General features: G+C 42.0%; 1 long non-coding RNA gene across 1 annotated transcript in view; it reads right to left on the bottom strand.

Moving 5' to 3' along the window:
- Nucleotides 1-2,188: 2,188 nt before the first annotated feature.
- Nucleotides 2,189-14,218, bottom strand: part of LOC127666949 (uncharacterized) — a 124,563-nt gene continuing 112,533 nt past the window's right edge. Inside the window, exon 3 of the long non-coding RNA XR_007973743.1 lies at nucleotides 2,189-2,398. This is a non-coding gene — a long non-coding RNA (uncharacterized LOC127666949). The remainder of the gene's footprint in view (nucleotides 2,399-14,218) is intronic.

Raw genomic sequence — 14,218 nt, forward strand, 5'->3', positions numbered from 1 at the left:
ATTAAAAATTCTTTTTAAGAAATTGGGGAAAGACTCTCATGCAATAATAGCCTCAAAATGTATCCCGGAATAAAAAATTGTGAACAAAATCATTAATACTTCCTTGTTGGGAATTATTCTCTATTACTAATTTAATAGTTTATGCATTTAACCATTCTGTTAGATTCTCAAAACATACCATATTAGCATCTTGAATAGTCACTGTAGGGTTAAATAAGGTATAATGTAAGGTTAAATAAGTTAATAAGGAAGGGTTAAATCAAATGGTCACTAAAGAGGGCAAGCTTTAAAAAAAGGGAGGGGAGGAAATATACCCAAACTTCTTATCAATAAGTAGCATAATCTAAGAATTTGGTAGACCAAAAGATGGTATAATTATACTACCTTCTCCCTGCCTCTATTTGGGAATGAGGGTGGGCAGGAAACATTCAGTGACACACCTATTTGTGCTTAGAAACTAGAGATTTTGAGTTGTCCAACTCTGGCATCACTAATATAGACAAGCAGACTTATTTGGACTTTGAAGACTTTCTTCTGGAGGGATTGTGGCTTTCTGGGTTGTTTTACTTAAAGGTTTAACAAAGCAGTTTAATAAACACGGTGTCTAAGTCCAGGAGAATGATAGTACATGAGAGCTTTTCTAATGAGTGGAGCTGAAATTGATAGGTCACGTGTGAAAAATCATTTCAAGGAGCCATTCTTGAGCTACAGGATGAGATTCTGGTGAATGTCTTGTTAGGTAGAATACAAATGTTTCCCCATTGGAAGTGGAGTTTTCTAAATCATTGGGCATAGGACTAAGTAACAGAAGTATAGGCAATACCATTTGCTCAGCTAAGATTTGAGGAAGAGGTCCTCACATCAAAATCTGGGCTGCGGATTCTTGCCTAGACACTCTGGTCTTAGCTATTTAAGATTCCAGCTCATTTGGTAACAACAGACAAATACACAATCTAACCAGCTCAAATCAAAGAAGAAGATAAATACCAGTTAGTGGTAAATCTCAGCGACTGTAGACGTCCATCACATACAACTAAGCACATCGAGTTCTCATAAGAGCTGAAATTTATCAATCCTAAGGCATCTTTCTCTTCCTCCTTCCCCAACAGTACATATTTATTGATACCTCAGTCAAAACACAAAACATATAACTCTTTTGTTGTTCAGAGACTCACAATCTAGCTTCTCTCTATTTCTTACCCTCATTTCTACATCCTGATATCACCTGTCAATAACTCCATTTTTCTCTTTACAAATTGGCTTTTCTGTCCTCCTCTTACTGTCAGGCCCCTGTTGTCTAGGTCCCTTCAGTTTAGAGTACATCAACTAAACACAATCAATCATTCCAGTCACAGGGTAGTCTTGGGTAAGATCCATCCCTGATTCAGGTTACAGGTTATAAACATGCTAGTCTAGGCTGACCTAAGCTAGTCTAAACAGTCAAAACCGAGGTGTTTTTTGAGGTAGATATCACAAATGCATCTTTTATCATAAATTTTATTTGTCAAGATTCATCGAAATTTTGCTCAGTCTTATGATAAGTTCCTGACTACTTTAAGATGGAATCTATGTCTGTCCAAGGTTCTGTCACTTGTAGATCAACAAGTCCCACCTGGTTGGTCAGAACTTGGAGACAGAAACAAAGTTCTCCCATGGCTTCTTTGAGCCTGTAAATTATAAAATTATCAACAAAGCAAGTCAGCAATTTGCCAGGTGTTCTGCTTTTTTTGCAAAATATCACTCCTAGCATCTTTCTAATATGAGTAATGAGGCGTTTCAGCCTCTATGCTTCTGTGTGGATGTTTAAAAAGCAACATGCACAGTGTTATCAGATTCTACAAGTCTGTGACTACTGCTGAGGCTGTGACAGTTGTATGTGACAATCACATTCTTATTTTAGTTTCATTTTGCTTTTTTGTACTCTCTTAAAAGTTCATTTCCAGGTCTTATCCTTAAGGTTTTCACATCTTCATCCCACCCATAACAGAGTTACTTAGTCAAACAGCCCATGCTGATACCATTGCAATGTTTAACCATTTAGGAATGAGGTAACTAAGAAATCCAATGTGATAAGGGGTCAGGGGTAATTTTCTGTTCTCGAGATCAACTACTCTAAGAGGCCTTGCTCGGGTTTGCCATCAACCATGCAAAGTCCTTCCTTAAAGTGCTTCAGAAAACTCACAGCTAATATTGAAGAATGGTTCAAATTCTGCTTTCCAACACTTTCGTGACATTGGGAGGTGGGAGAGAATTCCAGTTGGTTGATGTTCAATTTTGCATGAATGCATGCAGAAGGGTTGGCAGACATAGTCTGTGGATTCTGTGTTCAGGAGAAGCCTCTGCAAGCATCAGGGGTGTGAGTACCTTGGTAGTGATGTGGAGAATAAACTGGATGGTCCTGAAATGAAATGGAGAACACTCCTGGTGAACAGATACACAGACAACTTACATGGAAATGTACAATATTAGGGTCTCCAATTTTGGCTTCACAAATGCAGATCTACAGACATCCACCATGACAATCAACTTGTCAGATGGCAGAACAACTGTTATACATCTGCCCTGCTCCTGGCAGGATAATTTCCTCCATCAAATTTACCCAAATGGGAAATCTGTCTGCAGCTGATGACAGCAAGAATATTTGCAACTCGAATGGCAGCATCGTAGGAAGGTTACTAGCAATCCAGTAAGGCTCAGGGCCTAGATAACAAAGGATTTATCCTCCTGATCCTATTGCTTTTGAACAAGTAACACCCTAGAACACCAAACTGAGAAATTTCTCTTCTGAAATATCAACTTCTAGGTATCTGTTCGCATTGAGTCAGACATACTTTAATTTGCCTGTAGTTGTGACTATAAACTGCAGCAGTTTTAAAACAATGCATGTTGCTCAAACAGCTCCTACTACAGACATGTCTCCATAATAACCCTCTGAGATAGACCACTCTCTATATGCCCCTTTTCAGTAGAGGAAGATACCAAAAGTCTTGAAAGATTGTATGATTTGTTTAAAGAATGGTATGATGTTCTCAAATCATCTGCCTTGTTAGTGAGCAAGATAACCAGAGCCTTTGTCAGAATCTGACTCCAGACCTCCATTTTCTTTTCTGTACATTGAGTAAATATGATCTATGCTCTTTGGAGGGAATAAAGCAGCTGCTTCATCTCCTGTTTTCACAACTGCATCTCAGACATAAAAGATAAAGCCACAAGACATGAGCTATCTGTTTACATTCTTCTGGTTAATATTTAGCACCACAACCTATAAAGTATGAGCTTATGAACTTTTTTTTATTTTATGAAAAATCATGTGCCATAGTAAAGTTTGAGGAGAATTTATTTCTAAAAGAAGGAAGGAAGGAATGTGAGCAGACATGTAGGTGTGCACTGGGCACTGGAGAGAGTACCAGATAGCAACAGCCCCTTAGTGAGTCTTAGAACTGTCAAAGCAATTTCTCCTAGGCTTCAAGTGCGACTTTTTTAAAATGCCCCCCCCCCATACTGTCCTGAAGCAATTGCCTCCATGGATCAACCAGATCCCAACAAAATTTTGGACAGGGAAATTGACCACAGTTGTCTTTCATTTTCCAACTTGTATTATGTCATAATTAAATTTCACAAGGTTTTAAGCAAGAGTACACAGCCCATGTTCAGTACATATTCAATACACAGTACAATGGCAGGGTGGGAATGATTCCAGGAGTGCTTGCTCCTTCTGAATCACATTCCAAAGTGAAATAAAGGAAGTATCTGAGTTCTAGATTATTTCTTCATAACTCTAATCTCATGGCTCCCAGCAAAGATTTGAGTTGGCACCTTTGGTCATGACTCTTGGTGTTAAACACAAGCCACTTCCGTGCCTTCAACTTACTAAAGACAAAAATGTCATATAATGAAAGATAAAGAAAGGTAGGCACTCAGGAAAATAGTGTATCATGGATAAGCCCAACAGAAGCCTGGTGATGTCCAGCTAATGGTGCCAAATGATGTTGATAGTGTTGGATATCTTTTTCCTCAAGTACCTTCACCTGTCTCCTTACTTGATGATTTCCATCTTTCAATGTATTTTCAATCATCTTACCTCGTAGCTCTTCACTATGACTGTATGTCAGTAGTCCTCTACGGTAACTCTATGTGTGTGTGTGTGTGTGTGTGTGTGTGTGTGTGTGTGTGAGTGAGCGCGCATGCATCTCCGAAAGACTATGAAGATTTAAAAGAGGTGTACCACACCGGCAAGGAAGGCCCGCAGCCAAGCGCTCTCTCCTTATAACTTCTGATCGGGAGGCCTGGACAAGTCTGAGGGGGAAATGCCATTGCGGCATTTATTTTCCCTTCTACATTGCAGCTGCTTTGGACCCAGCTGTCCTCTGGCTTCTCTAAGCCAGTGCCTCTCATGCAGCCTACCTGATGTGCCACCCACTGCGCAGGCCAAACTCACCACACCATCTCCTGAGGTTGCCTCACACCAGATGATCCTCTTGCTCCTTTTGCATTTGCATCCAGACAAAATCCAGCTCAAAGAAATGGTGGTGAAATATTAAGTCTTTTTCGATGTTATTTTTTTGTTGTTGTTGTTGTTAAAAGTGCTTTTTTAAAAATTTTTTTATCCCGATATATTTTTTATTTACATTTCAAATGATTTCCCCTTTTCTAGCCCCCCACTCCCCGAAAGTCCCATAAGCCCCCTTCTCTTCCCCTGTCCTCCCTCCCACCCCTTCCCACTTCCCCGTTCTGGTTTTGCCGAATACTGTTTCACTGAGTCTTTCCAGAACCAGGGGCCACTCCTCCTTTCTTCTTGTACCTCATTTGATGTGTGGATTATGTTTTGGGTATTCCAGTGTTCTAGGTTAATATCCACTTATTAGTGAGTGCATACCATGATTCACCTTTTGAGACTGGGTTACCTCACTTAGTATGATGTTCTCCAGCTCCATCCATTTGCCTAAGAATTTCATGAATTCATTGTTTCTACTGGCTGAATAGTACTCCATTGTGTAGATATACCACATTTTTTGCATCCACTCTTCTGTTGAGGGATACCTGGGTTCTTTCCAGCATCTGGCAATTATAAATAGGGCTGCTATGAACATAGTAGAGCATGTATCCTTATTACATGGTGGAGAATCCTCTGGGTATATGCCCAGGAGTGGTATAGCAGGATCTTCTGGAAGTGAGGTGCCCAGTTTTCGGAGGAACCGCCAGACTGATTTCCAGAGTGGTTGTGTGGCTTCAAGGTACTATGTGGTCAGCTATGCCTCCTCTCCTCCATAAGGCCATGCAGAGGCACCTTCTTCCACAGGCTCTCTGGGCTGGGAAAGCTCTCCCTCCCTTTCTTTAGAGCATGTCTACATATATGACTTGCTATCATTGGAACAACCACTTCTAAACTGTTAGTTCTTTTGGGGCAGGAATATTTGAAAAACAGCATAAAACCTTTTTGAAATTTATTTTATTTTATTTATATGTGTACACTGTAGCTGTCTTCAGACACACCAGAAGAGGGTGTGTCTGAATCCCATTACAGATGGTTGCTAGCATGATTCCTGTGACACAGCAGGATACTGAGACCCTCATGGTAAAAGAAAGAATTCAAATCCACTAAATCCAATTCTGATTGTTTTACCAGATCAGAATTTTTTCCTAATACATCAGCTTTTTCCCCCAAACAAGAAAATTTAAGAAAAAAGAAAAAAAGTAGAGAGGGGACTGAAGAAAAAAACTGAGCAGTTCAGATCTCTTGTTGCTCTTGTAGAAGACCTGGGTTTGGTTCCCAGCACCCTTATGGCTTCTCATAAGCATCCATAACTACAATTCCAGCAGATCCGATGCCTCTTATGAACTCTGTGGGCCATACAAATAAAGGCATCTTTTTAATAGAAAAAAAGTATCAAACGGGAGTGTCCAACCCATGGCCTGTGGGGCTCATGAGCACAAGGATGGCTTTGAATGAAGCTCAAGGCAAAATCATAAGCCTACTTAAAACACATTCCATGTATGTGTGTCTGTGTGTGTGTCTGTGTGCATGTCTGTGTCTGCGTGTCTGTGTGCACCGTACACTGTGTGTGATAATTCTGTGTCATAATGTCAAAGGGACAGGGATGGAGCTCATCTAGTAAAGTGCTTGCCACACAAGCATAAGGGCTTGAGTTTGGATCTTCATTATCCATGGGGAACTCCAGGCATGATGATAAGTACCTGTTATCCCAGAACTGGTGAAACTGAGTCAGGAAGAATGTGGGAGCTTGCTGGCCAGCTTGGCTAGGCCAATCATTGACTTCCAATGCCATTGAGAAACCTTCTCTCAAAAAATTAGGTAGAGAAGCAATCAAAGGAGACACTTGGCATTGACCTCTGGACACATGTACCTGTGCACACAAGCATGTGTGCACATAAATGTAAATGTGGGGAGAGTGGCTACGACAGGTCTGTAGAATAAGGAATGTGTGGTTGGCCTCATGGAGACTTTCTTTCTCTTCTTCCTCTGCTTCCGTATTGCTTTTCAGAGAGGCAAATATGAAATACCTAGGGAACGAGACGCTCACCTCTCTCTGCCCTGCATGCTCTGTACAGCAATTTCCGTCTTGCAAGGGTCTCTCCACCGGCTGATGAGAAATACAAAAAGCCTGGCCTTGGTGCTGAGCTAGCTGTTCAGAACTGTGGCGGCTGACAGGACAAGTCAGCTGTGGCTGTGCAGCTGGAGGCTGTAGAGGGAAGGGCGGGCTCTCACGCTGCTTCCCAAGAACCCCTGGGCACACAATCTGGTAGATTATTGACAACGCTGAATGATGTGGATGGCATTTATTAGTTTTCAATGGCTTCTATAAAAATGAACCTCACGCCATCTGCGGAATTAGGATTCAGAAGCGGCCCTGGTTATAAAATATTTGCGGCTGCTTCTGCTATTATATAAGATTTTACATTTTATAGTCACCCCGTGGGACTTGACATGTAAATTAAGGTATGTATTTAGAAGCAGTAAATAAACTTAGGAGAGCAGCAGTACAATTAATGAATGGACAGAAAATTGCACATGGGAGGAGAGAAAGCTTTTCTATATAGAAAGTTGGCCATGAAATAAGGTTTAAACAGTCTCCTGTCACTATCATTAAGACATTAATAGTAAACATAACACACTGGAATTCATAAGGAAGATATCTCAGAGAAGTGAATAAACACTCTCTATAAAGGAGAAATCCAGTGGGTATGAATTCCTCTCTCTTACCGTCTCACTGGATTGGGAAACTTGTCTAATTATTCAAAAGCATCCTGCAGTCTTACCCTCTGGCAGAATAAATGTTTTGATTTTAAAAAAAAAAAAAAGGTAAGAAAAAATCCGTGGAAAGCATTCAAGGCCTTGCTCTACCGCCACCTAATTTTCCAAAATCACCACCGGATTTTTGTCACTTTCTCCTGCCTCTGTGTCCCTCATGGCATCATCAGAGTGCTTCAAAAATGCCAGAGCCAATCAGGGTCAACAGTGGAAGCTCACGTTCCCTACACAGATTAGATTGCCTCTTCCCCCACCCACCCCCACCCCCCTGCCCACCCACCCCACCCCCAGCCCTCCTCCAGAGCAGGATCCACTCTTTAAAATGACTGGCGTTTACAGTGGTGTTGACCTGATTCTGGTTGACCTGGCTCTGGTATTTCAAAGCAAACCACGATTCTTGTAGAAGTGAAAAGTTCTCTCTCGTGTCTTGCTTTCCACATATGCTTAGCCATAGCTTAGGGAAAGCTGTCCGTCCCTTCATCTCTAGGAAAGCTACATTGCACCAGTGAGTGTTTATTTTTATCATTGGCAGTTTTGGTGGTGGTGGTGGTGGTGGTGGTGGCAGCGGCGGCGGCGGCGGCGGCGGCGGGCGGTGGTGGTGGGATTGGGTAGGACAAAGTATCAATATCTAGCCCTAGCTGGCTAGATATTATTTAGATGAGGCTAGCCTTGAACTCTCCATGTCTACTTTTTATTCCTGTCATTTGGTTTTGCAGGACTCATGGCAATGTAGTCCTGTGGTGGAAGTGTTGGGGTGGGTACAAAGTCTGGGGACCCCACCTCTCTACCTCCCTGAGGCTATATCACTAAATCTGGGAGCCCTACCAGCAGGATGAGAGGAAATCGGAGGTTATAAAAAAACAAAGCTTTTCACGTGGTGGCCAGCCAGGATGAGGCCACCACTCAGGCTTCCGGTCTCTTCCCTGAATCTGCTCTTTCAGCTCCACACTCTGCAAGCCCCAGCCTGGAATGCTGGCCCCTTGATCTGTCTTGAAAGGCTGCCTGTACTAATGGCGTTTAGAGCCTTAGGAGCCAGTCCCTGAAGCATCACAGAACTGAAAGATAATCCACAGATAGAAAGGGCTTCTGGCCCACCACTTTATATTAGAACAAAAATAATCATGGTAATAGCTTGCATTCTCTTTGATACCTTTCACTCAATAATGTCAAGTAATTTGTACGCAAGTAATTAAGAAAACACTCCTTTGTGGTAAGTTACTAATTTAGCTCCCATTTTAAGGAGAGACAGAAAGAGCCTTAATGATTTTCTCCAGGGAACAGCAGAGCAGGGAACAGAAGCGGTGGGTCTGTGGTGATTTGTGGAGTAAGATCTCTCATGTTCAGCTCTAATCCCCAATATTGGGCTCACAAAATTGCTTCAGCGTGGGCGTTGGTCTCAAATCTCTTGGGTGGTGTTGCTGTTGCAGTCAAGAGCTGCCTGGTTTTGCTGTGGAGCAGGTTGCATTTTGCAGCTGTACAAATTTTTGTGCTCTCTTTCTGTTGTATAATCTATAGCATTCCCCTCTCTGGTATTTCCAATCACCACGAGCTGCAGAACTTTGGAATGAATTGGAACACTGTAATTTTCCCTCCTTATTGATTTGGGAGGAGGAGGGGGGCGACAGGGAGAAAAAAATGGGTAAGGTTGAAATCTCCCAACTACATCACAAATCCATTTCTTGTTCCCCAGGACTGCGATTCAAGTTCCCTTTGCTTCCCTTTCTTTGTGCCTCAGCTCCCATCTCCAGAGAGCCAGCTGCAGCATCTTGTGACCTAAGTGTCCAGGACATGGTCCTCTGGTCGCTACCTCCTGCTTACAGGGTAGTAAGAAAACTACAATTTGTAGTTTTAGATGAAAGACTGCAAAGATGATTCAGTGGATAAAGTATTTGCCGTTTGGGCACAAAGCCCTGAGTCTGAATCCCCAGCAGTTATACTAAACACAGGGCTGGCCGTGTGCTTGCACTCTTAGCACTGGGAGGCAGTAGCAGAAAGATGCCTGGGGCCTGCTACAGCCATTGTGAGCTCTAGGTTCAGTAAGAGACCCTGTCTTAAGGAGTAAGTGGAAAATCATAAAGGAAGAAATCTGGTATCAACATCTGACCTCTACATGCACATGAATACATGTATGTGTACACACACACATGCATGCACATACACACATACACACGAAACACAAATTTTAGATGATTATTTGGAAATGGCACTCAATAACAAGACAGCCTTCTTTGACAGTGATGTCATTATTTGTAATTATTCTTTTCATGGTGGAAGTCTGTATATTTTGAAGCTGTTTTTATGAGATACGACATTCAATTTCTATCACATTCACATGAAATTTAAGCTGACAAAGGGGGAAAGACAATTACCAAATTGCTTTTAAATATATTTTTTTCACTCTTAGGCAGAGCAAGAACTTGGAGAAAACTGGATAGAGATATAACATTTCTTTGTAAAATAGGCAGATCGTAGAAAGGGAAGATAAAATTTATTGTTGCTATTAAAATAGTTGCTGGTGCTCTTGAAGGTAACTATGAGTTGTAGTCTTACATAACTTCAGTAATTATAGCAGTAATTAGCACAGGTAGGCATATAGGAAAAGTATAAACATGGAAGTAGATAAATAGACTGGCAACTACATCAGTAAAGCACTCTGCAAACATAAACTGCTCTATAAATGCTAATTAATTATGGAAGTAGGCATACAGGGTGGAACTGCTATTCATATTACTGCAAGGATAAACAATTCACCACGAACACACAGTACACACACTTGTAAACAGGCTTCTCACATCTCCCATCTGCAGCCTCCTGAGATCCCAGGCAAACTGTCCAGAAGGCTGAAGACTCTATTTCTGCCATTCGGCCCAACAACCAGTGACCACATGCCTAATGGGTGCTTTAAGGGGTGCCAGCCCCAAAGGATGCTGAGAGGTCTGCAAAGCAGACACTAGGTTTCTCATGCTTAGTTTTAGTGTTTTGTTCATACCTCATCTTGACTAAAAATGGGAATAACAGTATTTTGGATATTTTAGGTTAATGAAGTATGCTATTAAAGCTGATTTTTCATGTTTCTTTTTCCCTGTGGCTATGGGTGCTGCTCTTATTAAACCTGGGTTTGTGGAATCAATAGGGTAAGTCTGAGGTGGGGCATACCCCTGTGCTCAGGCTGTGCTCTGTCACTGTGCTCTACCTGTTTGCAAAACTGTAAAGTAGGATAAACCAAACAGTTTCTCCATTCTCTGATGGACCAGGGTGAACCAAAGGACCAGGCAATCCCACTAGCCTGGGAAAGACAACCTTTGGGACCAAACACAGAGTCATGGGGTTCAAAGCACACTAGGATAATTGGGCTTCTCCTCTGCAAAGCTCAAGCAACTCAAACTGTAAAGTCTCTGGCTGTTAGACATCCCAGCTAGTTGGTTATGAGGGCAGGAGAGGGGGGGGGCACAGAAAAGAGCAAGTGAGAAATGAGATGACTTTGGGGTCAGTTGCTTTTGGATTCATTCTTTTTTTTTTATTATTTTCTATATTCTTAGTTTATATTCCGAATGCTTTCCCCTTTCCCGGTTCCCTCCTTTTGGATTCATTCTACTTGCCAATCATCTACACATCCAGAATATTTGCAAGAATTCATCCAGGTGGTAAATTATCCGGTAACGTGTTCGATAACAATACATAGATGAAAATTACTACACTGCTTAGCATAAGATGAGTTTGACATGAACTCTAGTTAGGGTGCTAATTCTAAACACAACTTGAGCTCTGATACTTGGTCCTGTTTGAGTGGATTGCTTAAAACACTTGAAGTCTTATTTGCATATTGTTTTCGAAATATACACTCAATGAGTCCAGAAGGCTGTAATATCAAGAAAGCAAGATTAACTCTATTAAAATAATTACCGAAGTACCCTACAATTGTGTGGGAATATAATATTCCATGTCACTGTATTTGAAGAATAGAACAGATTACCAAACCATTCAGAACTGGGGAGCATGCAAATTGCATAGAATGAGCAGCATGTACCCACTTTTGCACACCATGGGTCCTGCAGGCCACCAAGCACAGCAGAGTCTTCTTAAATTTCCCTTTTTTTCCCCATGATTCTTATCTTCTAGATCCCTTACTGTTCATCTAACTCAGCTTCACCCTCTTCCTGAGTGACTTAGGAGACACTTAAGACTTGAAGGAAAACAAGTCTTCAGGATAATAAAGCACTCAAGGCTTGCCCAGAACAAGAGAATATGCCTGTTCACGTGCCCTTTCTCTGCTGTTGACACAGGGGCTGAGTGAGGCTCCATATCATAGGACCAGTCATCAAAATGTCACCAGTAGAGCTAGGAAACACCCTCCATAGACCAGAGGAGTAACTTCCTAATGAGATGTCTGGATAACTTCAATGTCAGAAAACTTGTATTTCTCCAGGTTCCCAGAATGCATTGCAGAATGAACTACAAGTTCTGGAGTGATACACGCAGGTGCTCTTGTAGCGATACAGGCAGAAGAGTGCCAGATTTGAGGCCTCTGATCTGTGGCCAGGACGGGCTTCAGAGCCAGAATTTAAGGGAGTTCACCTCCTGCTCTGATTCCTAGCCATAGGTATCTTTCATCCATTGTAGCACAATCCAGTACCCATAACCCTATTTCACAGCAATAACTATTACTCAGGACAAGGGAGGGTCCTGGGTCTCGGGAAATAACAAAGGAGCATTGAGGATCTCCTTTCTTTGGTTTGTATACACGCACACGCACACACACACACACACACACACACACACACACCACACAACCCCTGGACAACCCAGACACAGTCAGGAATCCCCCATGAGGCATAGTAATCACTCTCTTTTCTTTCTTTCGTTTGTTTGCTTGTTTGTTTGTTTTGAATCAGTAGAACACTTCTGATTTGCATGTTGCTTTTATAAATTTGCATAGTGCATTTAAGAGGTTCTGTCTTTCCAGCAACTCTCACTGCCATGGAGATTTGGCTGCAAAGCATACAAAGGAAGCCTTTATTTCTGCAAACATCAATACAATGAGGGTTTTAAATGCTACAGAACATAGAAGGATTTTCTTTTAATTAAAGTACCAGCGTGAGAACTTCTCATAAAGCCACGGCATCCTTACTGTGGCCATTGGGCAGACTGGAATGGCACCCTGACAATGGCTGGCCATGGGAGGCTCCAAGCGTCCTTCCCTAAGAACAGTGTGCTCTATCTGGGACAGCCTGAAGATATCCTTGCAGCCACTCTGTCCTCAGCCTCTGGGATCCCACTCTCCCGGTGCTTCCCAAAGCAGAACTCTCACAGTAACTGCCAGCCATGCTGGGGACCCCTCCCTGCCCATCTGGCTTGGCTCAGGACTCCCCCATCCTTAAGTGAGGCTCAACAAGCTGTGGGACGCGCTTGTGCACCTGCTTATGTTTCATTTGGGGACAAGGATGACACTGTTCAAGACCACCTGATTCTACCCATGCAGAAGAATTAAGAAAAAGTCTTTTTCTCAGCCCCCCATGTGAATGTGACAGTATGACTCTTGTTGGAAATTAGCTGTACATGCACAGCCCTCGTCGCTGTTTCTTATATATCTGGCTTGACTGCCTGCAGTCCTTCCTTTCCTCTAACCAAATAAGTCACCCATTTACCTTTACCATGGTCTTTAAAAAAAAAAAACCCTCAACACCAAGCCCTTCACAGAAGGAAGAGGCAAGTGGAGATGCTAGTGTGGGGGTGTTTTTCCAGCCACTGCACAAGAAATGATCATAAATGAATGAAAGGGACAAGAGCTCCCCCCATGGGAAGAGTGGGGAGGAAACTGAAAAGAGAAGAGAAACTCAGAGAGATCAGCTTTCCCCATGCCATGTTCTGCAAGCTGACACGGCTCAGGTAGCACCAAGCTCTCTGTCCTTGCTGTGGGGTGGCAAGTCCGTGGGCTGAGAACACCAGCCTGCTGGGTTTGAAAACTCGAGATTCTGACTCGTGTAAGCTGTGTCCCCTTGGCCAATGTTATTAATTCTTAAAACTGAAATAATGGGATTAGTTCGATCTTCTTATATTTGTTGAGGTCTGTCTTGTGACCAATTATATGGTCGATTTTGGAGAAGGTACCATGAGGTGCTGAGAAAAAGGTATATTCTTTTGCTTTAGGATAGAATGTTCTATATATATCTGTTAAATCTAATTGGTCCAAAGCTTCAATTAGTTTCATTGTGTCCCTGTTTAGTTTCTGTTTTCCTGATCGGTCCATTGAGGAAAGTGCAGTGTTGAAGTCATCCACAATTATTGTGTTAGGTGCAATGTGTGCTTTGAGCTTTAATAAAGTTTCTTTTACGAATGAGGGTGCCCTTGCATTTGGAGCATAGATGTTCAGGATTGAGAGTTCTTCTTTTTGTATTTTTCCTTTGACCAACAAGAAGTGTCCCTCAGAGTCTCTTTTGATGACTGCGGCTTGAAAGTCAATTTTATCTGATATTAAAATAGCTATTCCAGCTTGTTTCCTGAGTCCATTTGCTTGTAAAATTGTCTTCCAGCCTTTTACTCTAAGGTAGTGTTTGTCTTTGACCCTTAGGTGTGTTTCCTGTAAGCAGCAAAATGTAGGGTCCTGTTTATGTATCCAGTCAGTTAGTCTATGTCTTTTTATTGGGGCATTGAGTCCATTGATGTTAAGAGATATTAAGGAATAGTGATTGTTACTTCCTGTCATTTTTGACGTTATTTTTTTAAATTTGATTGCTTAACTTCTTTTGGGTTTGATGAAAGGTTACTATCTTGCTTTTTCCAGGGTGAAGTTTCCCTCCTTGTATTGGTGTTTTCTTCCTATTATCCTTTGTAGGGCTGGGTTTGTGGATAGATATTGGGTAAACTTGGTTTTGTCATGGAATATCTTAGTTTCTCCATCTACGGTGATTGAGAGGTTTGCTGGATATAGTAGTTTTGGCTGGCATTTAT

This window comes from Apodemus sylvaticus, chromosome 16, assembly GCF_947179515.1.
Source record: "Apodemus sylvaticus chromosome 16, mApoSyl1.1, whole genome shotgun sequence".
In the NCBI taxonomy this organism is placed as follows: domain Eukaryota; kingdom Metazoa; phylum Chordata; class Mammalia; order Rodentia; family Muridae; genus Apodemus; species Apodemus sylvaticus.